Source organism: Choloepus didactylus, chromosome 8 (assembly GCF_015220235.1).
Source record: "Choloepus didactylus isolate mChoDid1 chromosome 8, mChoDid1.pri, whole genome shotgun sequence".
Lineage (NCBI taxonomy): Eukaryota > Metazoa > Chordata > Mammalia > Pilosa > Megalonychidae > Choloepus > Choloepus didactylus.
Genome location: NC_051314.1, coordinates 16,919,545 through 16,945,441, shown reverse-complemented (window position 1 = coordinate 16,945,441; position 25,897 = coordinate 16,919,545). Strand labels below are relative to the sequence as shown.

The window sequence follows — 25,897 nt, the reverse complement described above, 5'->3', positions numbered from 1 at the left end:
GTATCTTCCAGTGGATGAGAGACCAAAGTCATAGAGCTGCTTTTTGACCCTCTCATTTGCACATCCAGCATAAGAGGTCTAGAATAGGGGTCAACAAATTACAGTCTTGGGCCAAATAAAAATTCATCCAGCCATTATTTTTTGTGTGTGTCTTCTTTTTTATGACCCATGAGCTAAGAATTGTTTGACATTTCTAAGTGGTTACATTTTAAATGGTTCTGTAAGTACCCACATATTTACTGATTTTGCCTCTTGGCCCAGGAAGCCTAAAGTATTTACTACTGGCCTTTTGAGAAAATAATATGCTAAGTTCTAGTCTAGAATCTCACTTTGGAATGTGGGAGCAGTTGGTTGGTCTTGTCTTGAACCCTCAGCTAGAAGTTAGATGGAAATACTTTGATTTTAAAATTCTATTACACATTTCTTCATTGGTGTTGAAAGACCTTCCTACCCTGTCATCTTCCCCACCATCTTTTCTGCATGTTCTAATGCTCCCTTCCCTGTATTTGTCCCACAAGTGAACCCAAGATACTTGCTGTATTTTGGGGGATGGAGTCTCTTGGCTACAAATGATAGCTACTGCTATGGAAATTGAAAATCAAAGTGATACCTCATCGTCTGGTAGCAGCTTATTTAAAACTCAGTAGGTTCCTTCCTTATCTAAGCAGAGGCAAGAAAACCCTGTTAGGAACTTTGATTTACAAGAAAATGTTCAAGCTAGAGATTCATCAAGTGATTGCTCTTTGGAATCAATACCACTGACTTTAAAAGCTATTTTTGAAAGATCCAAGTATAAGAAACATATAGAGAGGAAATAAAAACCAACAAGAAGACTAAAGGGGAGACCAAAAGGAAGGAGAAACACCAGAAATTCATGAATAGGCAAAAAACAACTTAAAGAAGAGGACCCAGGTTCTCATTTTTAGAATCAGAGAATGGAAGAAACCATTACCTTGGAAGAAAATTTTAACCTTTGAGCAAACTATTGCAAGAGGATTTTTCAACTACATTGGAAACCGAAGTATGAATACTACCTCAAGGAATCCTTGAAACAAATGCATGTTGGTGAAGATTTAGAAAAAGAAGATCATGATAGTTGTAGATACAAATACGTGGATGATGATGGATCCATTTCTCCTATTGAAGAGTCAGTGGCAGAGGATGAAGATACAGTGCATCTTGAACACGGTGATGCATGTGATATCAAATTGGTGGAGGATAATTATTTCATAATACTTTCAGAATTGCCAAAGAAGAAGAATGCTTATTTAGAGCAAGAGAAAATAGTAAAGAAAAGGATTTATCGAGAAAAAGAAATTCAAAGGCAAAAACATTGGACAAAAAGAATGACATGAAATGGAGTCAGGAGTATAAATGTCAAACAAGACTTAAGAACCTGATGTTTAGTGTTTTAGGTAAGGGCGTATCCCAAAGGTCTCTACTTTGTGTGTGGTAATCTTTAGGTGTGAACAAGATAGAAACTCATGATAAGAGGTTGTCTGAAACTGAGAACATTGCACATCTACCAATTCTGATTCTAAAGGCCCTAAGGTGAATAATATAAAGAAATTGGGTTACAAGAATACTAGGTGGGGAATTTTTGACACCTCAAGTTATGTCCATACACAACTGGAGATGAAAAGGCCAACTAAAAGAATTGCAACAGTAGTGGATTCCTTTTAAAAGGGGCTAACTGAAGACAAATCTTGCCTCAAGCTTCAGAGGAATATGGAGACTGATGAGTAGTGAAATGAAACTCAACATGTGGAATGTCTTAAATAAAAATTTATTGACTTTAAATAATATTGCCCAATGCTACACATAATAAAACCACACAGTCGAAAATCAGGATGTATTTTTGGCTTGAAGTTTCTCTAGCATTTTCTGTGGAGGAAATAAAAATCAAATTTAGCAGCTTCAGTTGCCTTAAATACGAAAAACTTGTGGGGTTAAGTGTTATGTCTTGTGAAATTCCATAGTTTTTGCTCCATTTTGGGGATAAGCTTCTTGTCTTGTTTTTGCTTCCTTTTGTTGTTTCACTTCTGCTAATTGAGTATATGATCTGTAAAAAATTAAAATGGAATTAAAAACAGAATTACTTCAGATAAATAACCATATAAATAAAAAATACCTTAGGAAAAAGTGCCATTATAGGTGTTTGAATGAATAGAGCATTCCATGGTCAAATAAGTTTGAGATACGTAATGGAAAAACAAAAAAATATATAAGGTTCTTTAGTTGCAGCTTTTTCTCCTACGGCATGCTGTTTGTGATGGTTAGGGTCATGTGTCAATTGGCCAGTTGATGGTGTACAGGGGTCAGGCAAGCACTGGCCTGACTGTTACTGAAAGGACATTTGTGGCTGGTTAATAGGCCAGAAGGCTGGTTTAGTAAATCTTCAGTCAATTGACTGCACCTGTGACTGATTACATCAACAAAGGGTGTGTCTTCCACAATGAGAGAATTCAATCAGCTGGATTTAATCCAATCAGTTGAAGACTTTTAAGGGAGAAAGAAAGAGAACCATCACATCTTTGGCTAGCCAGCCAAACATTTCCTGAAGAGTTCATTGAACATCTTCATTGGACTTGCCAGTCTGCTGCTTGCCTTATGGAATTTGGACTTGTGCATCCCCACAGTTGTGTGAGACACTTTTATAAAATCTTATATTTACAGACGTCTCTTTTTCATTCTGTTACCCTAGCAAACCCTAACTTACACAACTTGGTACCAGGAGTGGTTCTTGAGAAACAGAATCTTAAAATGAGCTTTTACAATTGGTTTTCTACTCTGATTAGATTCAAAGGAACTAATGACTCCATTTCCAATAATCAAGATGGCACTGACAGTCCATGGTGTGAGCTGGCAATGGAGATATACAAAATATCCCAATTTGATTCTCCTAATCATATGCTGTATGAAGCAGGGCTCTGGGTGACAGTGTTTTTGACACCTTAACAGGATTTTGTGGAGTTAAGAGGTATAATGATGTTGGCTGGTTGCTCTTAGATATGCTGGGTAAAGTTATAAGAGAAAGGGATGAGCTAAAGTCCTCAAATTTGAAACTTAAATGCCGTATGATAGATGTAAAGGTTTCTATGTGTGCCCAGAAAGAAAATCTTATTTCTTGTGGCCGCAGACTTGAAATTTCTGAAAACCAGACCCAGAGTCTCAGTATGTGAATAGCAGATTTACAACGTAAACTAAAATCTCAACCTCGCAGGGTGTCTGCTGTTAAAGTAAAGGCATTGATTGGAAAAGAATGGGATCCTGAAACCTGGGAAGCAGACATATGGATTGATAATAATGGCAGTGAGGACATTGGAACCCTGGATTCTGCTGAGTCTTTGCTAGATATTCCTGTAGTGGTCTGCCCTGAGGAACCCCCACCTCCAACCTCCAGTCTGCCCTGAGGAGAAAGCTACCCAACCTCCAGCCTGCTTTGAGGAAACAGCTTCCCCACCTCCAGTCTGCCCTAAGGAGCCTGCCATCCAACCCCCACCTAAAGAGATTAATCCTTCAGTGCCTGCTAAACCTGTAATCACCTCCCCTGAGGAGGCAGCCCTCACTCCTCTGACTGGAGAGATTAATCCTGTTTCACCAGATGAAACTGCAATGGAATGTCCTGAAGTAAATGACTTGAGGGATACTTCTAACTCTTTTTATGACCCACCCCCACCACCAGTCTTTGCTTCAAGACCTATAACTAAAGTCCCAACAGGCCCCGAAGGGTGAGGTACAAAGTGTGACCCATGAGGAAGTACACTATACTCCAAAAGAACTGCATGAGTTTTCCAATTTATATAGACAGAAATCAGGGGAATACATGTGAGAATGAATATTAAGGATGTGGGATAATGGTGGAAGGAATATAAAATTGGATCAGGCTGAATTTATTGATATGGGCCCACTAAGCAGAGATTCTGCATTCAATGTTGTAGCTTGAGGGGTTAGAAAGGGTGTTAACAGTTAGTTTGGGTGGTTGGATGAAACATGGATCAAAAGGTGGCTGATATCACCTGAGGTTGAAATGCCAGAACTGCCATAGTACAATGTGGAGGAGGGGATTCAAAGGCTTAGAGAGATTGGAATGTTAGAGTGGATTTATCATGGAAGACCTGCTCACACACCCCTGGAATGTCCAGAGGACACACCTTTTACCAGGACTGTGAGGAATAAATTTGTGAGACTAGTTCCAACATCCTTGAAGAGCTCTGTAGTCGCCCTTCTCTGTAGGTCAGATATTACTGTGGGAAATGCTGTCACTGAGCTGGAATCTTTAAACTCAGTGGGGATAATCAGATACTGAGTTGGCAGAAGCCACATGGCAGCAGTTAATTGACAAAGACAAGTGGGTGTGGCTACCATAATGGAAAACAGGCCCTAAGCAGCAGTCAAAATAATTGACTCACAGAGACTTATGGTGTTGGCTAGTAGATCATGGAATACCTAGAAGTAAAATAGATGGGCTATCTACTAAATTCTTGTTTGATCTGTATAAGCAGAAGAATTCTAGGTCAAGTGAAGAAAAGTCTACCTTGAATTACAAAAACAGAGAGTCACAGCCCCTTAATCAATTCCCAGACTTGAGACAGTTTATTCCCCCAGAGAATGTGGGGAAGGCTGGGTACCCTTGGGGAAGGACCCTGTTACACTGCCAAAAATTTATATTGTTAATCTTCCTTTCAGCCTTCACCAGGGGGACTTATGGCCTTTTACCAAGGTAACTGCATTGGAGAAAAGGAAATGATCAGATATTTTGTAGATTAGTAGACAGTGGCTCAGAAGTGACATTAATTCTGGAAACCCTAAATGTCACTCTGGTCCACCAGAGTAGGGGCTTATGGAGGTCAGGTGATCAATGGAATTTCAGCTCAGGTCTGTCTCACAGTGGGTCCAGTGGGTCTATGGACCCACTCTCTGGTTATTTCCCCAGTTCCAGAATGCATAATTGGAATAAACATACTCAGCAACTGGCAGAATCCCAAACTTGTGGAGTGGGGGCTATTATGGAAGGAAAAGCCAAGTGGAAGCCACTAGAACTGTCCCTGCCTAGCAAAATAGTAAACCAGAAGCAATACCAGATTCCGGGAGGGATTGCAGAGATTAATGCCATTCTGAAGGACTTGAAGGACGCAGGAGTGGTGATTCCAACCACATTCCCATTCAACTCTCCTATTTGGTCTGTGCAGAAAACTGATGGGTCTTGGAGGATGACAGTGGATTATTGTAAGCTTAACCAGGTGGTGACTGCAATTGCAGCTGCTGTTCCAGATGTGGTATCATTGCTTGAGCAAATCAACACATCCCCTGGTACTTGGTATGCAGCTATTGATCTGGCAAGTACTTTTTTCTCAATAGCTGTTAGTAAGGACCACAAGAAACAATTTGCATTCAGCTGGCAAGATCAGCAGAATACTTTCACTGTCCTACCTCAGGGGTATATTAACTCTCCAGCCCTATGTCATAATATTGTCCACAGGGATCTTGATCATTTCTCCCTCCCACAAGACATCACACTGGTCCATTACATTGATGATATCATGTTGATTGGACCTAGTGAGCAAGAAGTAGCAACTACTCTAGATTTGTTGGTAAGGCATTTGTATGTCAGAGGATGGGAAATAAATCCAACAAAAATACAGGGGCCTTCCAGCTCAGTAAAATTTCTAGGTGTCCAGTGGTGTGGGGCATGTTGAGATATCCCTTCTAAGGTGAAGGATAGCTGTTGCATCTGGCCCCTCCTATGACCGAAAAAGAGGCACAACACCTAGTTGGCCTCTTTGGATTTTAGAGACATATTCCTCATTTGGGTGTGCTACGCTGGCCCATTTACTGAGTGACCAGAAAAGCATCTAGTTTTGAGTGGGGACTGGAACAAGATGGGGCTCTGTGACAAGTCCAGGCTGCTGTGCAAGTTGCTCTGGCACTTGGACCATATGATCCAGCTGATCCAATGGTGCTGGAAGTGTCAGTGGCAAATAGAGACGCTGTTTGGAGCCTTTGGCAGGCTCCTACAGGAGAATTACAACACAGGCCCTTAGGATTTTAGAGTAAAACCTTACCATACTCTGCAGATAACTACTCTCCTTTTGAGAAACAGCTTTTGGCCTGCTATTGGGCCCTAGTAGAGACAGAACGCTTAACCATGGGCCACCAAGTTACCATGAGACCTGAGTTACCTATCATGAGCTGGGTGTTGTCTGACCCCCCAAGCCATAAAGTTGGGTGTGCACAGCAGCACTCCATCATCAAAGGGAAATGGTATATACGAGATAGGGCTTGAGCGGGTCCTGAAGGCACAAGTAAGTTACATGAGGAAGTGGCCCAAATGCTCATGCCCCCCACTTCTGCCACGTTACCTTCTCTTTCCCAACCCAGAGCTATGGCCTCTTAGGGACTTCCTTACAATCAGTTGACTGAGGAAGAGAAAACTCAGGCCTGTTTTACAGATGGCTCTGCACAATATGTAGTGTTCTGGTTTGATAATGCTGCTGAAATGCAAAATACCAGAAATGGATCGACTTTTATAAAGGGCGTTTATTTGTTTACAAATTTACAGCCTAAAGGCCATGAAAATGTCCAAATTAAGGCATCAACACAAGTAAAGTTTCAGGGAAGGAAGGCCAAGGGTGTCCTGAAAACCACTGTAAGCTGGGAAGGCATGTGGTTGATGTCTGCTGATCCCGGGTTTTCTTCCAGCTCCACTTTCAGCTCCTGCGCATTCTTCAAAATGTTGCTCTTGGAGCATTTTGTCCTTTCTTAGCTTCTCTGGCCCAAACTCTGGGCTAATATCTCCAAAGCATCAGCAAAAGTCTGCTTTCAATGGCCATCTCCAAAATGTCTCTCTAAGTTGCTCTGAGGTCCTTCTGGTTGTGAGCTCTTTTATTGGATTCCAGTGATTAAATCAAGACCCACCCTGAATGGGTGGGGTCCATATCTCCATGGAAATAATCCAATCAAACGTTTCGCTCGCAGTTGATTGAGTCACATCTCCATGGAAAAACTCAATCAAAGTATTCCAACCTAATCAACACTAACACATCTGCGTTAAAGAATATGGCTTTTGGTGGGACATATTATATCCAAACTAGCACTTGCAGGTATCCCCTGAAAGCACTGCAGCCCCTTTCTGGGATATCCCCAAAGGACAGTGGTGAGTGAAAATCCTCCCAGTGGGCAGAACTTTAAGCAGTGCACCTACCTGGTTGTTCATTTTGCTTAGAAAGAGAACTGGCCAGAGGTGCATTTGTATATTGATTCATGGGCTGTTGATCATGGTTTGGCTGGATGGTCAGGGACTTCGAAGGACCATGATTGGAAAATTGGTGACAAAGATGTCTGGGGAAGAATTGTGTGACTTGTGTTCCATGGAACACACTTTGGGAACACCTGATGCAAAATATGGTGGACACTCAGTAAGGTGCAATGCAGCCAGGCAGAACTTCTTGCTCCTGTGCCCTCATTTTGACCCTTTTGCTCTCTTTCTTCTCTAGGGTTGTCTGTCTATCTGTTTAAGTGGTCATAAACAGTCTATTGCATACTAGGGTGGGAAGGACTTACAGTTCTCTGGTGGAGGTGAGGCAGGGGGTTGGGGAATTAGCTTTTTAATAATGACAGGATAGAGCAAAGTTGAATTCAGAGATGTTCACTTTCTCTCGTTTTTTGTCACCATCAAAGTTATGATTTGTACTCAGCACCTCTCTTGTAACAGTTCTGTGGTTTTCTGGAGTCACTTCCAAGTGAATTTCACTATGATCAGAAGGAATATGTTATGCCAGGAGGAAACGAATCTGTTCAGACTTTCTGCATATTCCCTTGACATGACGGGCTCCTCTGTTGAGGGATGTTTTAACCTTCAGCTCCCCTCGTTGAATACATTCAGAACACTCCGGCAATACTGACTCATCCTTCCCGCTCTCAAGGGTTTTTCTCTCATGTTTTCCATCATCTCCAGTAACTAAAAAAGAATTAATTTGCAGCAGAAGTGGTAGAGAAATGCTCCTTTACTTTGGAAAGATAATTTCAGTTTGGAGGAAGGTTAATGAGGAAGATTAAAGAATGTGTCTAAAGAAGCAGTGACTGTGTTTACTATTTAATTGACCATCAAGTTGCATTTGCACATGTGACATTTGCAGATATCTCGAGAGTAGGACCTAGACATATAAGCTTTGGTGATTTATCCCCAAAAGGCATTATTTTCTTTGATCAGCATAATTTCCACTTACAATTATTGGAACACTATGAGGTCTCAAGAGGTATTTTTAGTGACATCTGTGCAGAATTCGTGCAGAATTTGGAGGTGCAAGTGTTCTTTAATGATGGCATTTGGGACTTAGCAATAGCAATATGGGGAGATGTTTGGGTCTGGGGACCCTCCCTCTGCAGAAATTACTGCTGGTGTCTATTCCTATGGAGCAGACTTCTGTGTGTGCATGTGCTGTCATTTCAGCAAACTGTAGTTGGGTCCCTCTTGGTCAGGGCCCCAAAACTCCTGGCTCAGATGCCACGGTGGCGGTGGGGTTAGGTAGGTGCGATAGGCAGCTCACCTGTGTCGTGCTGACCCAGCCTGTGTGATTGGAGAGGGACCCAGGCAGGGAGCTGCTATTTGTCCAGCAAGTCCACCAGGTGTTGAGAGTGTTTTATAGTTACTCCTCCTGCGTGCTCCTGACAAGCTGGCCAAGGGCTGCACATTTGGCTGGGCTCTGGGTGTGCTGTCCAATTCAACTCTGGAGCCTTCCTCACCAAGGGCCAGATTCGATCTGGGCTGTGTGCACCTGGATAGTCCCCCTGCCAGCCTGCCCCTGCCTCGGAGGCCAGGCTGCACACTGGGATCTAGTGCCAGGATACAGAGTCTTGGATGGACCCATGCAAGGAACTTGCTGGGCTTGAGCATCCAGGTGTGAGGGAGGGGGTGCTTCCCTACAGGGTTGCAGATGGGGGCTCAGGTGGACTGTCCTCCATTGTGATTCTGCACCCAGAGCAGGGAGGGCCCTGTGCACATCCCCAGACTCTTGATTTCCTGGGAGTGGGTGGGGGGGGCTGTTCTCAGGTGCCTCAAAGGCCACCATTGGTGCTTACATGGAGCTGCCAATAGATCTCCCTTCCTGTAAAAGATTTCTGACCTTTCCTGCATAAAGTTTGCCCTAGAGGGGAAATGCAAACTGAACTCACTTAAGATGGAAATTAGGTGACTTTACTCCCAATTTTCAATCCTCCTGTGATTTTCTGTCACACGTGGAGGAATATCCCAACTCCTTCCCATGCCATGCACAGCTCTGTGCCATCCACCCGGCCTCCAGCCCTCCACCCGCTGCACGCTCCAGTCTCACTGGCCATCTTGGTGACACACCAGCATGTTCTCACCTCAGGGACTCTATCCTAGCTGTCCCTTCTGCCGGGACCTTCCACCCCGATGTCTGCGTGGCTCTCTCTAGTATTTCATGCAGGTCTCTGCACACGTTGTCTCATCAGAGCGGTCTTCTTGGACCACCATATCTAAAGTAACTTCTGCCCCCCTCCACTCTTCTGTCTCCCCACTTTCTCTAACCCCCTTTCCTTCCTTCCGTCCTCTCTTCCCCTCTCTGCCCCCTCTTTAGTTTCTTCAAGGCTCCTGCTGCTTGGCTGTGGGTTACATATTTAACAGTTCACCATCTGTCCCCCCCACTAGAATGGCAACCTCCAATATTTCCCTGCCTCCAGAACTGTGCCTGGCAAAATCAAGCAGAAGGTAAATATTTGTTGAATGAATGGATGACCCCTTAAGAATGTGAGTATTTCCATCTAAAGAGTGTCCTGGTGGCGGGACAATAGCGTTTCTGGCTGGAGGAGGGTGCCGCGTGCAGGAGATCTGGGGGGTGGGGAGCACTTGGCCCCCATCACTCAGGACAGGTGGGCGGGGCTGCCCTCCCCAACTCTCGCCAAGGTGCATCTGATACACGAGTTTGCCACTCCAAAGTTTAATTTAGTTGATGTCTTGACTGCAAGCGACAGCTGATAAATTTAGTTGGAGGATTAAGGAGCGTATAAGATGCATAGCTCCGTAAAAGGAGCTGGGTGTCGGGGCTAGGGATCACCCCAAAGCTGCCCGTGAAGGGTGAGGCAGTGGTGCCCTCTGAATTTTCGAGGGGCAGCCTCTCACCGCGGGTGGTGGAGGGCCAGCAACCCAGGGCCATTCCTTCCACCTGCTGGCAAGGCCTGAGACAGCTCTAAAGCCAGAAACCATAAATAAATAAACTGACAGATGTTGCTGAATGAAAATGTAAAACTTCTAGAAGGCAATAAATGCCATGGATAAAGAATAAGGAAACAAAACGAGAAGAAAGATATTTGCCATACACATGATAGAAAAAGGGTCAATACCTTTGATTTACACAGAACACATCATCAAAAAGAAAAAGTTGGACAGTCCAGTCGAATAAAAGAGATCAAGGGCATAGACAGGAGGGCAACAGGCAAAGAAGTATAAGTGGCTAACACTTGTATGAAAATATGCTCAGCCCATCCACCATCCAGGAAACACAAACCAAAATGAGATGATTATTAAACTTGTCAGATTGGCAAACTCTGTAAAGTGTCATTGTATCCAGTGACGGTGACAAGGAGAGGAAACAGACTCATATTACTGCTGGAAACATAAATTTCCCTTTGAGGAGGGAAGTTTGGTGGTTTCTATCCAAATTAAAAGGGCCTGTGCCCTGTGACCCAGCAGCTCCACAACTTGGGGAATTGCCCTATGGATATCTTAGAATAGTTTCCCAAAGAAATGTTGATGTCAGAAGATTTTGGGTAGTAGCTAAAATAAGCTATAAATAATTTAAATCCATCAATGGGAGACACTTATAAGTTAGCCATACAATGAAATGCTCTAGGTTTTGTTCTTTTTTTACCATGAACATGATTTATTTTTATTAAAAAATCTTTATGGGGTGATCTGGGTTGTAGGGTGATTAACCCATTTTTCTTTTCTCACTTAAAAACACACACACCCTACTACATGTAATATGAAACATAATAGAAAAACCTGCAACCGGTCTTTGGCAATCTGAAATCTAGACTTGCAGACTGAAGATCGTGCCCAAGACTGTGGTTAAGTGACTTAACTTCTCTGGACCTTGATGTTTTCATTTGTAACATGGGAATAAAAATCTTCATTTTGTCTTGTGACTTTGGGCAAGTGATTTTACTTCTCTACACCTCAAGCTCTTTAGAAGATATGGACAATAATATTACTCACTGGATAGTTGTAAAGAGTACATTAAATGATGCATGTACGGCATTTAACACAGAGTCTGAATGTTAAGTGTGCAATAAATGATGATGATGGTGATGATGGTGATGATGGTGATGATGATAGAGGAGAAGGACAGAGAAGACAGGAGTTGGGGAGAGACCAAGGTGAGGAGAAGAAAAGGAAAAGGAAGGAGGAGAGGGGAGGACCAACTGGACCCCTACTGTGTGCCAGACGCTTTACTTTTATTAGCTCATCCAAGTGTTCTAATTATCCCGTGAGATCTATGCATAAGGTAATCCCCCCAGCTGCATTTTATGATTAAGGAAATACAGGTCAATGTTGTGACTTGTCTGAGGTCTCCTCGCAAGCAATCATGGAGACCTGAAGCCTTCTTTGTGGTTCCAAACCTCCCCATAGTACCAGGCATGGTGCTTGGTAACATAGTAAGCATGAATCAGTGTTAGATAAATTGAAATTTATTCCTGAAAGGGTGTTTATCTCTTGAAATTATGCTGTGGGAGTTGCCCCAGGGCCTGTGACACACTTCTGTGAAAGTCCCCAGTGGTAGAGATAGCCTTCCTTTCAGGGTGTGCCTGTTATCAATCTGTGATTTTAGCACCAAACCCATTCTTCTTTGCTCTGCTCATTGTGCAGGGAGGGGAGGGAATCTGCATACATACTTCTGAGCTGCAGCTGTCTCCTGCTAGGCTCTGCCACTAGCAAGTGCTAGAGTGAGACCATGAGGCTGCAGGATAGAAGGGCCTTGCACTTTCCCTTCTGCTTGTTCACCCAGCCATGACCCTTTATCCTGGCAGCCGTTGCCAGCATTTTCCCCAGCGTCCCAGAATCAGCCCCATTGCATAACCAGAGATCCCAGAACCAGCTGAGGAGTGTCCCTTCCCCAGAACTCGGGTCCCAGCTCCCTTTTCCCAGCATCTAGGTTCTGTTAACCAGCCCTTCTCCCCTGGTTCCGACAGCCTGACCACTCCATCCTGCAGTTACTATCTCTGCTTAGCCTCAGTGTCCCCTTTGCCTTTCAATCCTCCAAGACCTGCTGAACCAACTCCTACCATGAATTCTTTCTATTAAAATGACTGTTGTGCCTTCTGTTTTTTGATGAGACTGAATGATGCACAAGGTAAATTTGATTTGGGATAGTAGCCATCCTTCCAACCCCAGTCTTGGGAAAAAGGAGGAGGATCAGGCTATCTCTGGGTATGATGATGGCTCAACCAGGAAGAAACAAGATGGATTTTCTAATGTGACTTGGAGAGCTATCTCCGTCCTCTGTTTTTGTTTTCTACTTTTACAGCCCTGACTGGTGAGCGTGTGACTATAACGCGGTGAAGATGGATCCCAGGGAGCAATGGAACAGGACCCTCCTTGGAGTCTGGCTTTGGCCCCTTACAGCACGTCCACACTGCTGTCCCTTTAACAATCTGGCCCAATTAGGGCCACAAACTCCTGCATGGATTTATTCTTAGAATGGCTGAATCAGACTGAGGCTGTCAAAAGACTTTACCAAACTCTAAGGGAGAACAACTGGGAAATAAGCATAAAGAGGGCACGAATCCGTGCCAGCCGTGCTTAGTTTACAGTGTTCCGAAATTGCTTGCAACCTGTCCTTCAAGAGAATTTAGAGAAAGAGGGACACAGTTGACTAGCTCTAGGCCTACTTCCCTGGGACCCGTGCCATTTTGCCACACCTCCCCCATCCTCTGCCAGGTGTGTCTGCTTGAATTCCTGATCCTTCTAGCGGTGAGGATGGTAAGCACATCAATTCACATACGAACTCATTTAATACTTACCACTGCCCTATGTGATAGACACCATTCCTTGCTCCATTTTACAGATGATGTTGATGGAACTGAGTCACAGAGAGGCTAAGTAACTTTCCCAAAGTTGCTCAGCTGGTAAGTAGCATGCTGGGATTTGAACTCAATTAGACTGGATCCTGAGCCCCCTCTTAACCAAACCTCTCAAGTTTTCCTTCTCAGAGACATCCCTCCCCTCCTGGTGGTTCACTCTGTAGGGCCACAACTTCATTCTTATTCACCTCCCTGCATCCAAAGCTTAGGCTTCACGAGACAGCCTGGATTGCTACCACATTCTTTATATGGACCTGACATTTCCTTTTACTAGCTTCTACCCCTGTTCCTGGAATTTCCAGAATAAATTTACTTTTCTTCAGAGCCAGAATGAGTCTCTTTCTGAGATGTCTCCTCTTCTCAGAATCCCTGACTTCATCTGGCTCTGCCACCTCCTAGCAGCATGACCTTGGACCTTCATCTCCCTTTTCCTCTGTTTCCTCATTTATAAAATGGGAATCATAGCAATCCACACCTCACTGGGGACTTGATAGGTAAAGCCCTAGAGCAGTGCAGCAGCACTAGATAAAGGTGGGCTACTTTGACTTTTCTTTCAGTTGGGGATGACTGTTGTAGCTTGCTCTCTACGTGGTGTGGTTATGTGAAATTGGCTGCTCATCCTGTGATCCTACCTTCTGTCTGTCCATCTCCACTAGCACTACCCTTAGACACTATTTACTAAGCCTCCCCTGGATATAGTCTCCACCACCACCCAATCGACCACCACCCAGTCTACCCACCACCCAGTCAACCCACCACCCAGTCAACCTACCACCTAGTTGACCCACCACTCAACCTACCAGCTTCTAGCCTTGCCCTTGGTTTCCAAGGGTTCTCTTGGTAAAACACAAACCCAGTCTAGGCCCTCCCATGCTCAAATTCCTCCCATGGCTGCTCTTGGCTGCCAGATCAAGTTCAGACTCCTTAGCTTAACTTATAAGGTCCTTCTTGGTCTGCCTCCTGATGACCTCTCCACTTCCTCTCTCGTCCAACTCCCCTTTGCTCCATTTTCAGGCAGGATCCTAGATCTCTGAGATATGCCTGACATTGAGCTGTACCTGCCTCATCTCTGATCCCCCAGGGCCTAGCACAGTGCCTGGAGCACAGCAGGTGCTCTGGAAACCTTGTTCAATTTTGGCCCCAATGGGATAATGCATTTACAGGAATATTCTGGAAGCCAATGTGACACTGATGTCCGTGCATGCCATTGCTTTTTCTAGGGGTCATGTTCAAAATCTTTAACTACAATTGTCTGCTCCAGAGCAGTGTCCTGCTGTGCTGGGCATTAACCCTTTGGTTGCTGGAGTGTGGGGACCAAGGGGGAGGGGTCTGCAGCGGCAGAGGCAATGGGGGTGGAGGGCGGCGCTTTTTAACCAGCTGGTATAGAAGCATTTCAATATCTTAACAATTGGTACAGCTGTGCCTTTTCCCCTGGGATGCTCTTTCTCCAATCCTGGGTCCCGCTTTCCTCTTGGCCTTCCCCAGCTTCCCCAGGCCTTATTCTATTGCTCTGCCAGCCACATCCCACCCCTCATCATTGCAGGCTTCTTTTGAAGGTCATGGAGTTTGAGTGGCCCATTTTTCTCCCCAGAGTTTGTCCACAGGGCTTGGAAAGCTTTCCTTGTCATATGGCACCGTGGACACCCATCTGGCTGGGTTCTTTTGTCTCTAGCTCCCTCAGCCCAGGGGCCTTCAGGCAGCAGGGGACAGGGAGATCCCAGCCTGCTCTACTCCTGTTCTGGAAAGGAGCGCAGACTAAACAAACAGCATGAAGTGGCATGCAAAATAATGACTGGCCTTCAGAGACCTTCATCCAAATAGGTTTGCAAATTGGATTTGCCTTTGAGACAACAGTTTAGCAACCACATTAAAAAATGAAAGATGATATCTCTCAGGAGGTGCAAGTTCTTGGGCTGGTGGGGACCCGGTGGCCTGGCCCTCAGCCTCTGTGGGCCTTGGGTTCCTCACGGGTCCTGAAACAGGAACTCTCTCCTATGTGTCTGTTGCTCAATGTTTCTCATGGCCCCCATGGGTTAGCTTGTTGGATGCCTGTGGTGTCCATCAGGAAATTATCTTTGAACTTGTGGCAATGTCAGAAATGTCTGAAAGGGAAGCAGTGGAAATGGTTGAGGCCAGCCTCTACAGACCCTGCCCTCAGAGGGTGTTAGTGTGTCACTTCACCAGTTCTGAGTCTCCTTGCGTATAAAACAGGGACAGCTGTGTCCAGCAGGACTGAAGGAGGGCAGGTAGCGCACCTGTGTGTGCACTCTCTATCAGGGGAGCTCTGGTGCCCGAGGCCACGTGCTGTAGGGGAAACAGCAGGAACTCTGAACTTAGAAGAATGGACCTTAAGTCCCAGCTCTGTAACCTGGGGCCACACCTTCTCCTCTCCAAGTTGCAGTTTCGTCATCTATGACAGCAGAGGAATAATGTAAAGAAAAGAAAAAAGAAACACATGGCAAATTTTAAAAAATGCAATGCTTGTTACACTGTATACTTAGGGGAGAGGAGGCAGAAGATTTCCTGGTTCAGGAAAATAAGTACCTTGATTACTTTTTTGTTGTTAAACAGGGGAGGCCTCCTGGGCCTGGTCTGGATGGAAGATATTTACATATGCAAAAAGGAATCAACTGTTTTGTAGAAAAAAGGTACAGGTATCGGTCTCCCATACCTCCTACACACTCGCTGGTATTATGGAAGAAAAATCTAAAACATATGATCCCAAAAGGGCAAAGAGAATGGAAGGAGGACATCAGCCTGTAAGAGAGTCCCACACAGTTTCAGAAGGCGTGGATGGTTTGGAGGAACTTCAATGCATTTCAAAGGGCAGGAGACACTGCAACACACAGAGGTTCACACCAGCATATCAGTCAAACAGGACTCTCTATTTCCCGCAAGTGAAAGCTGGATCAGTTTCGGGTTTTCTCTGAGCCCCTCTTTTAGTGAGAAGAAATCTAGTGAGCCTCCAGAACCCACCAAGGTGGGGAGGTTGATGGGGTGAGTTAAAAGCCAGCAGCCAAGGGCTTACCCCAGGGCCTCCTGCAAGATGTCACTTCTCTGGAGACCCAGGTCAACAGAGGGCAAGAACAAGACATGGGGCTGAAAACAGGGCATCGGTTGGAAACCTGCACTGCAGATGGTCAGGACATAGCTCCAGGCCCCACCCCTACAACACATCCCTGTCCCTTCCTATATTCCAAGTGTGGAATGCCAGATGCCAGGCAGGTCACTGGAAATTTTACTTGAGAAAAGAACTTACACATACTATCATTTGTGGGGGCTCCCAACACCCTTACGGATACCTGCCAGTGCACAAGCTTTCATCGCACATAAGGAGCCTCTGATTGGCCTTTTCAGTGCCTTTGTCTTAAATATGAATAAGCAACCAAAGATTGTTAGACATATGAGGAAAGCCTCCAACATGAAAGACAGACCAAAATAAAAAGATAGAAAAGTAAACTGGAAGAAACTGAGATAATACAGGGAACAGAAGAAAACTTTTATGTTGCTAATAATCTCATAAAGATACAGGTCAACATAGTATCCATGTGGTATATTTAATTATGGCAGGTGGGAGATAAGGCCCCTCCCTCTTCTCCCTCATACTAGAAGGGGACTCTTGGAAAAAATTGTGGGATGGTAGGGGAGGGGGACTGGAGAAGGTCTAGATCCTTCTATTAAGTGAAATGGGAAAAGGGTGACCCTTCTCCTGTTGTTACACTGGTCTGAGCATCAAACGTGACCACGGGTTAAAACCCATTTCTAAGGTCTTCTGGAAAGCAGTTACGTGATGATCATTATCACATCACAACTCTAGCTCCCGCTGCCCATGCTCATGTAATAATCTCACCTTTTTTGTCTTAAGCACCTACTGTGTGCCGGGCAGATTCATTTCTAACCCTGTGACAGCCTTAGAGTGGTGTCCAGTCTTTAAGGAGAAATAGGAGTTGGTAAAGCAGAATCACTGCAGGGGGAAGGGGACCTTCCAAGTGGAGGTGTCAGCATGTGCAACAGTCTGAGCACCACTGGGGACCAACCTGAAATGTGGGGTTTGAGTTGGGAGGGGAGAGCAACAAGGCCAGAGGCAGGCAGGAGCCTGGATTAAATGAGAGGAGTCTGGACTTGTTCTCTGAGCAATGGGGAGGCCTGGAGGGATCTGCAGCATGAGAGCTCATTATAATTAGGAAGGATCTCCCAGGGGTCAGTGTGAATGACAGACCAGGGAGCGGAAGTGGGGCAGGAAGATCAGCCAGGCAGCTGTTGAAATAGTAAGAGAAGAGAGAAGCCTAAATAGGATGTGGGCTGTGGGGATGGAGAGGGAGTGGCAGATTTAAGGGATCTTAAAGAGGTAAAATACATTCCTGACAGGTTGTATGTGGCAGGTAAAGGCAGAAGAGAAGGCCAAGGTAACTGGCAGGTTTCTGGCTTCAGTGGACGGAGGAGGCAGAGGATGTATGAGCAGGAGCCGCTATGGAGAGAACAGAACAGCTGCCTGGAGGGGCTGGGGATTTTGGGCAGGGGGCAGAGTGACCAGGAGGCAGTGGGGAAACATGTTAGAGGGTGGTGGGTGGGGAAGAAGTTTCCCCGGGGGCAGCCCCTAGGAGACTGCTGGTGACCGTGGCAAGACAGGAGCTTGGGGGGTGGGGTGCAGATTGCTAAGGACTGGCGTGATGGAAGGACAGTTCTAGAATTTCTAGGACCTCACGATGCAAAGCTCTCTGGCTTCTGGGTGTGCGATTTCCTGGGGGGTATGGCAGTTAAGGTGTTGCCACACGGTCCACGAGGAGGAGGAAATGTATTATCTTGGTGTCCAGGGTCCTGGCTTGGCCCAGCAAGAGGGGAGTGAATATCTAGGACTAGAAGCCCAGTGCAGATGGTCCGCATGTCTGCTCACCCCCTGTTCTCCCCAATACCTCCCTCCCAAGAATATTTGTTGGCCTGTTTTGGACACTGGAGAGACAGAGCTGAACAGGACAGACCTTGCCCCAGATGTGCTTCTGTAAGAAGCCTGTAGGAGCTGGGGAGGGGGCTGCTCCAGCCCTCCAGGAAAGCCTTTGCCTGCCCGGCTTTGAATCTCCCATGATGCAGAGAGTCAAAAAGATGAAGAAAAGCCATAAAATCTTAGAGATGGGAAGAATGTGGGGAGAATGCAGCAGGGGAGGCCAACTGGATCACTAGACTGAAGAGCATGGAGGCCAGAGGGAGGTGGAAGGTGAGAGGGAGGAAGGAAAGCCCTGGGGGGCTGGGGTAGAAGGAGAGCAAAGGCGGGGGCTTCAGAGCAGCTGCAGGATGTGAAGGAATGGAAGAGAAAAGAGGACTCATGAGAAGATGGTATTCCTTTTTAGTTACTATTTGGAGGCTGGACGGATTTTTGAATATGGCTCCACACAAACACTGGGCAGTATGGAGCCACGGCTTTTGTGTTGATTATATTTTGCCCCTTTGGTGCCTTCAAGAAAGTCAAGTTTCAACACGTGTGGGCTTGTGCAGACAGCAACCAGGGGATTCTTTCTTTCCTGGAGCAGAGTTTTAATATAAAGAGTTGGTTACACAGGTCTTAGAGGACTGAAGAGACAAAAAAGACCACTGAGGTAACGAGAGATAATAACTGCAGGAAGCAGCAGCCACCCCTAGGGCCATGGGGATACAAAGAAGAAGGTAGGGTTATCACACCCTCAAAGCTTGTACAAGGGGCCCTGTGGAGCTTAGGGGCTAGAGGGTTGTCACTCAGCAGGTGCTAATGGTGCCTTAGGAGCTTGATAAAGGGCCCTGGGAGCTGGGGACTCAGAACTTAAGTCCTCTGCAGAAGGAGTGGGGTGAGGCTGGTCCTGGAAATGTGGAAAAGACTAGAAACTGGAATCAGCTGCTACTGGGGCCAAATGTCACTTGAGGGGCAGGGCTGTAAGCAGGCATAAAGGAGCAAGTCCCTCCTTCCCCTCCATCTGCCTAGTCTCAGTCTAGAGCCCCCTATTGGCAGAGGTGAATGGGAATCAGCTGGCAAAGCAGAAGTGTGGTTTGGAGCCCCCAGGCTATGACTACGTTCAGATCCCCAGTCTTTACAGACCTGGACACTGTCTCGGAGCCAGTGTGGACCTGGTACTTTGGAGCATCTGCTGATGGAAATATCCAAACCTTGCCCTGGCCTCAGAACAGATAAACCCATTCCAGTGGTTGTGTATTAAATTAAAAAGACTGACAATACCAAATGTTGGCAAGGATGTGAACAACTGGGACTCTCAGACATTGCTGGTGGAAAGCAAGATGGATGGTACAACCACTTGGGAAAACAGTTTTCTTATATATACAAAGTTGAATGTGCACCTACTAGGTGACCTCGCCTTCCCACTCTTAGAAATTTACCCAAAATAATGAAAACACATGTCCACCCAGTGACTTCCACATGAATGCTTGTAGCAGTTTTGTTCATAATAACCCCAAACTGGAAACAACTGTAAATTCCATCAACTGAGGAGTAGATAACAAAGTATGGACTATCCATACAATAGAGAATTACATGGCAATAAAAAGAATAAATTACTGATGTAAACAACAAAACATTGTTGGATTTCCATAGCATTATGTTACATGAAAAAAGCCAGGCACAAAAGACTATATGTTCTACGATTCCATTTATACAAAATCTGGAAAATGGCTAAATTGAGTGACAGCAGATTGGTGGTTGCCAGGGTCCAGGAGGTGGGGGGTGGGGTGTGTGCAGCAAAGGAGCACAAGGAATTGTTTGGGGATAATGGAAATGTCCTAAACCCATTCAATTGTACACTCAAAGTTGGTGAATTTTATTATATGTAAATTATACCTCAGTAAAGCTGATTTTAAAAATCAAATTAGAATGATGCTAGCTTACTCCACTTGCTTCCAATGTCACCCTTCTGTGAGCCACTCTCCAAACAGCAGACAAAGGGATCTTTTAAAAACAGCAATCAGATTACATCACTCCCTTATTAAAACACTCTGACAGATTCTCTTTCCTCTTCAAATGAAATCCAGAGAAGCACTGTGAGCTGCAGGTCCTTCTGTCCTGCTCACTCATCCAACACTTGTGGGACCTGAAGCAACAGTACAAATGAGAGCCTGTGTGCCTCGGGTCTTAATATGTAAACATTACAAATCAAACCTACAAACTGTTAATAAAACAAGTTCTATCCTCTTACCTTGACAAATAGGTCTTCATAATGATCTAGAAGGCTAGGTTCAAATTTAGAATTCTTGGACTCCTTGGAGTTCTGTACCAGTAAGTGCTGGCATGGGGAGGCAGATGCTTGCCTGCAGCCTGTCCTCGGTGCCTTCCCACCCCTGGCACTATCTGGAACTGGGAAGACACCTGCCCAACCCCTGTAGACATTTGTGTTTGCAACCCCTGAAGACAGCACTGGAGATGGAATCAGGGAAACTGGGTTCTAAACACGTATCTCCTGGTTTCTCCTTGAATTGCATTTGGTTGTATGTATGTGTGCACATGTGTATGTTCATGTGTGCCCGAGTGTAAATGTGCAAGTGTGCACATGTGTTGTGTGTGTGCATGTATGTTTGCATGTGTACAACAGGAGTGTGAGCTTCTTGAGAGCACCAAGCATGCTGGATTCCTCTTTGCATCCTTTGTGCTTGGCACAGGTAGATGCTAAATGAATATTTGTGGACCGAATAAATGAATGAATAAGTGGATGAATGGGGACCCATACAGCACAGTAATTAACAGGGTGGTTCAAAATGTTACTCTGTGGCTCACTAACTATCACTTCAGTTAAGTCTCCTAATCCCACAGAGCCTCGGTTTCTTCATCTCCAGAATAGGGATAGGAATATGACCTATTTTATGGGGAGCGGCTTAAGGATTAAGTAACAATAATCAGCGCCAATCTGTGCGGAGGCCAGACGGTGGGCAGGCACGGTTCTAAGGGCTTTGGAAGTGCTAACTCATATGCACTTCCCTGCAATTTTTTGGCATTGGGATGCTTGTGCAGAAACTTCTCAGTGCATCTTGGCTATTATCATATTTATAGTCTGCAGAGAAGGGGTTCAGGATCCTCAGCCTGTCGGGACTTATTTCCCTGAGTGCTGCTCAGATTCTGACTGATGGAGCAGTCTGGAGCGGATCCGGCAGGCAGCGAGCGCTATGCCGCGCCAGTTCATCATTTGACCCTGTGTGTCGGGCGCCGTTCCTTCCATTGCTGCTCATGACATTCATCCTCTAGGTGGCGCTGCAGAGAGGAAACCGGCCTGCGGGGGCGCAGCGCCCCCTGGTGGTCTGATTCCGTCAACACTAGGACGGAAGTTGAGAGCTGTTTCTACAGGTCAAGTGTAGCCTCGGTTTCTGCAGGGTGAGTGGGTGACTGATATGGACTCCCCCGCCCCCAAAATTAGAATTTAATCTAATGAGTCTTATGATACAAAGGAGCAAAGTGTGCACAGGGGGATCGAGAAGGGAGGAACTAAGCCATACAAGGGAAATTATCATCCATAACGTTGACATTAACAGCTATAATCTACTGACCACCTACTATGTGCCAGGTATTGTACTAAGTATATGACATCCTTTGCCTTATTTAACACATCTCTGGAAAGTATGTGTCATGAGAGCAATGGTTTTGTTTAATTTGGAACCTGACACGCAGTAGGTGTTTGGCACATAGTAGGTACTTAATATATTTTGAACAAATAAGTAAAATAATCTTATGGGGCAAAAATTATCTCCACTAACAGAAACAATGACAACAGCAACAAGGAAACTGATGGTCAGAGAGGTTCAGTAATTTTCCCAAGGTCACAGAGAGAAAGAATGACAGAGCCATGGCACCTGCGTTCCAGACCTACTGTGCACCAGGGGTTGCCAGAGATGGGCAGGCTGGCCGTCTAATCAGCCTCATTCACACCCTGCCTGTCTTCAGATACCCTTCCCAGGCAGGGGCCTGCCAGGGAAGGCTACTTATAGCTCAGGGAGGAGGCCCCAGAAAGCTCCCCTCATAAATTATAAGGGGAGACATGTGGATCAGGATTGGGGAATTTGGTTCATGAGGAACCTCAGGAAACCTTGCTCAGTCTAATCGGGGATTATTCTTCTCTCTGCCAGCAGAGTCGCTGGCTCAGGCGGCAGGCATTTGCTGAGTCCCTGGAATGAGCACCCAGGGGCCTCTCCTGGTCCTGCAAAAGAGGCCCATCCTACCCCCGAGCCCTGCCCCTCTCTGCTGTCCAGTTCCGCATCCAGAGCCATTGGCCATGGCTACTGGCCATTTGGAGGCTGCCTTCCTCGTCTCTAAAATGAGGGCCGTAACTTATCTTTTGCCCCCAGGGCCTGGAGGAGTAAGGTTTGAAAAGGCTGTGCATTCTGCAGCCTGTGCATCCCTTCATCATTCAGGCCCTGGGGGTCTCTTGTGTATGGTCTCGGCTTATTGAACATTTTCTTGGTTATAAATGGATATTTGTAAACTTCGATACGCAGTGATGCTGCTTCTCGGAATGGTCCCTGGTGTGTGTTTCAGAGTTCTTGAATCACACCCTCTTTGTCATGGTCAGACTGTCGCTTCATTGTCGTTTGCTTCTGCCTGCCCTGGCAGGCCTCTGCCTCCTCCGCATTTGCTGTTTCAACTTTCTAAATTGTTAGGTGTGTGTGTGCCCTCAAAGTCACCTGCAGTAAATGAGGGCCAGAGGTGCTTTCTTCTATGAACCAAATATGTGAGCTTTAGTGCCCAGAGTTGGAGGTACCAATCAGAGTGTTCCACGGCTTTTTGTTTCCTCCCAGGCTGTGCAGAGTGAAGGTTATCAAAAGTCGAATTTCCACACACCCCCAGGTCACTTCAGGCATTTCTTGGTATCCCCAGAAAGGATCAATAAACACTTGCTTAATGGAGCGTGTGGAGAGTTTGGCTCCTCTTCCAGGCTTTTCCGCTGCCTGGGTCTGCCCACCCATCAGCGGGAGACTCAGTGTGGGGTTGGGACAGAAGACATGGGGACCTCAGGGGCAGCGGCAGCAGGATGGAAGCCCACTGCTGACAGGGTGTCTGGCTTCAAATTACACCCCATCAGAGCTCGGCCGTAAAATTAGCAGCAGTGCCCTGTGTGAGAGGAGCCAGAGAAAAACCCGCATTCAGCAGAACCACAGGCAGGAGAGGAAGGGAGGGAAGGAGCGGGGGGGCGGGGAGAGCTGCCCCTTTGCAGGCCCTCTCTGGGTTCCCTTGTCCCCTCTGCTTTGGATGTGGCTGAGTCAGAGCCAGTGTGGGGTGGGGCATCAGGAGGCAGAGACCTGGGGAAAGCAGATGAGGTGAACTTGAGGGCTTGGCCTGCCTTCGGGGACCAGGATATACAGAAACAGCCACATTCTTGCTCGCTGGCTCTCTCTGTCACTTGCACACACACATTGAAAACTATGGACAAAAACAAGAACAAGAAATTCTCACGTGCCTAGGTGCTTTACATACATGTTCACAATTCTTACGACACCCCCTTAGGTATGCTTGTTTTACTGATAAGTAAAGAAAGAATCAAATAGGGTGCAGAGCTTGCCTGAGTCTGCATGCAATACGTGCACTTGTGCTTTCACTCATTTTGCACCCACTTATACTCAAGCAACTAGATATAACCTCACCCTCTCAACATCACTGCCATACACATTATATACTCTTTTATAGACATGACCATAAACACGCTCACACTTGCCTACACATGGTTGCATGTATTTACGTACATGTTTATAGACATAAATAAGAGTTTTCACCTCTATGCACACAACACACACACAATCACATGCCTGTGATGAAACACACTTTCAATTAAGACTGTGTTGTTGCTCCCTGTCTTTCCCGATCCACTCCCGATGTCCCCTTGTCCCCTCAGCTGAGGCTGGGTGCCTAGACTTCTTGGTAGGTACAGACAGCTGCCACTGCAGACCCTCCAAGCTCTGTCCGGTAGTGGCTCAGTTAATTTTCTGTCCTCCAGATTGGGAGTCTTGAGAGACCAGTGACTGGGTTTGGAGTCATCATTTTTATTATTGTTAGTTCTTTGGGTGTGAATTTTCCAGTGTATCAAGTCTAAGCTGTCTTTCATAGTGCAAGAGTGACTTACGTGTTTTTCAGTCTTGGTCTGTGAGCTCATGAGGCAGTTTGATTGTTTCCCTTGTTGGCTCAGTGACTCCAGACTATTTTTATGTAAAGCCTCAGCCAGGGACATCTGTGCCATGTGGGTAGCTCATATCTGGGCCTCACATGGGTGCATGCTTCAGGCTTAAGGCTCTGATCTGGGGGACATGTCCCTTGTTCCAGCCATGGCCTGGGAGAGCACCCCAATCCCTGCAGTGACACTCATTGGTTCTGCACCCAGGTTCACACCGGGAGCTCAGATGCGGCTCCAGGCCAATAGCTGCCCCCATGCCCGGGACCGAGTCCCAGAGCAGGTGTTAAAACCTCAGCGCACCCGATCCGGGCCCACTCCTGGCTTCCCCATGGGCTGTGGGGCACTAGTTCCCCTCACTGGTACCGCTTCCTGACCCCTCTCTTAGAGCACTCAAGTTATACTCTCTTGCCTTCAAACTTGGCTCTGTATGTGTAAAATATTTAGAAATAGATGATCCAGCATTTTTATATGTTTGGAGCAGGATGGGGAATTTCAGCTTCTGTTCATGCTGCCATCTTGAATTATCTCTGTATTCCAAATGCCTGGCTCAGTTAATGGTCATTGATTATCACTCTCTGTTTTTCGCTTTTCTTGTACCCACTTCTGTCTTTCTCCAACCAACTCTGTCTCCACCTCCTAAGGAGTCCGTAAAGGATTCTGGTTTCAGAGGAGCCCTTAGCCCCAGCCTGGCTGGATGAAGTGAGGAGCTGCTCAAGGGTCAGGGCTGTGGGGAGCCCAGAGCCTGTCCCGTCCCGGAGCTTGGGTGGCTGTTGGAGCGGGGACGAGGCTTGGAAGAAGGCCCCGAGGCTGCCAGCTGCTCGAGAATGGCTGCTGCCCCCATCCCTTTGCCTGGGACTTGAGAGGCCTGGGGTGGGGACCCCAGCCCAAGACCCCATCCCCAGACCCCATCCGGCTAGCTCTGTCCCTGCAGACCCCCAACCCATTCTTGGGCATTCCTAAGGCAACTGGGCTCGGTTTGGGGCAGAGGGAGCGGAAGGGCCAGCCCCCTGGAAAGGACCCCTACTTGCTGCCGGCTTCAGGACACAGACCCCAACTCTGCCTCCTCTGTCCTCTGTTTCCTTCCGCTCCATGTGAAGTTACGTGCCCAGCTGCAGGGTGCTGGGTGTGCCTGGGCCCTCTCCCTTGTGGATCTCTCCTCTTAGGAGCAAATGGCCACACATGTTAGAAGGAGGTTCAGAATCACCAACCAGAAGCATCTCATTCACTCATCAAACATTGGCCAGACCCTGCATTAGCTCAGAAGGCGGATGTTAAACAAACAAATGTGACAATCACTGTAAGGGTGCTGAAGTAAAAGTACAGGGATCTGCAAGGGAAAGTAACAGGGAGGGCGTAATTTAGGGTGGGGGGACAGGGAGATCCCCTCTAAAGGAGGCAGGAAAAATAGCCTTCCCGCCGAGGGAGCTGCCTGGAGGAAGGCCTGAGGGGCAGGTATCTTGGAGCATTCTAGAAATGGAAAGGAGCTCAGGAGAGGAGGCTGGGGAAGGCTGCAGGGCCTCCAGGGCCTTGGATGCGGGCAGGGCAGCCAGGAGTTTGGACTTTCTGCTAACTGCAGGGCAGAGCCGTGAAAGAGTAAAGCGGAAGGGGTGCACTCAGGTTTGTAATGTGAAGCTTGTTCTGCTTGGCAGCCTGGTGGAGCGGGCTGGCTCTGC

The 25,897-nt window shown here is 46.5% G+C and overlaps 1 pseudogene; it reads left to right on the top strand.

Annotated features, from left to right (window-relative positions):
- The first annotated feature begins 569 nt into the window (after positions 1–569).
- Positions 570–24,597, top strand: LOC119542552 (annotated as a pseudogene).
- Positions 24,598–25,897: the final 1,300 nt, after the last annotated feature.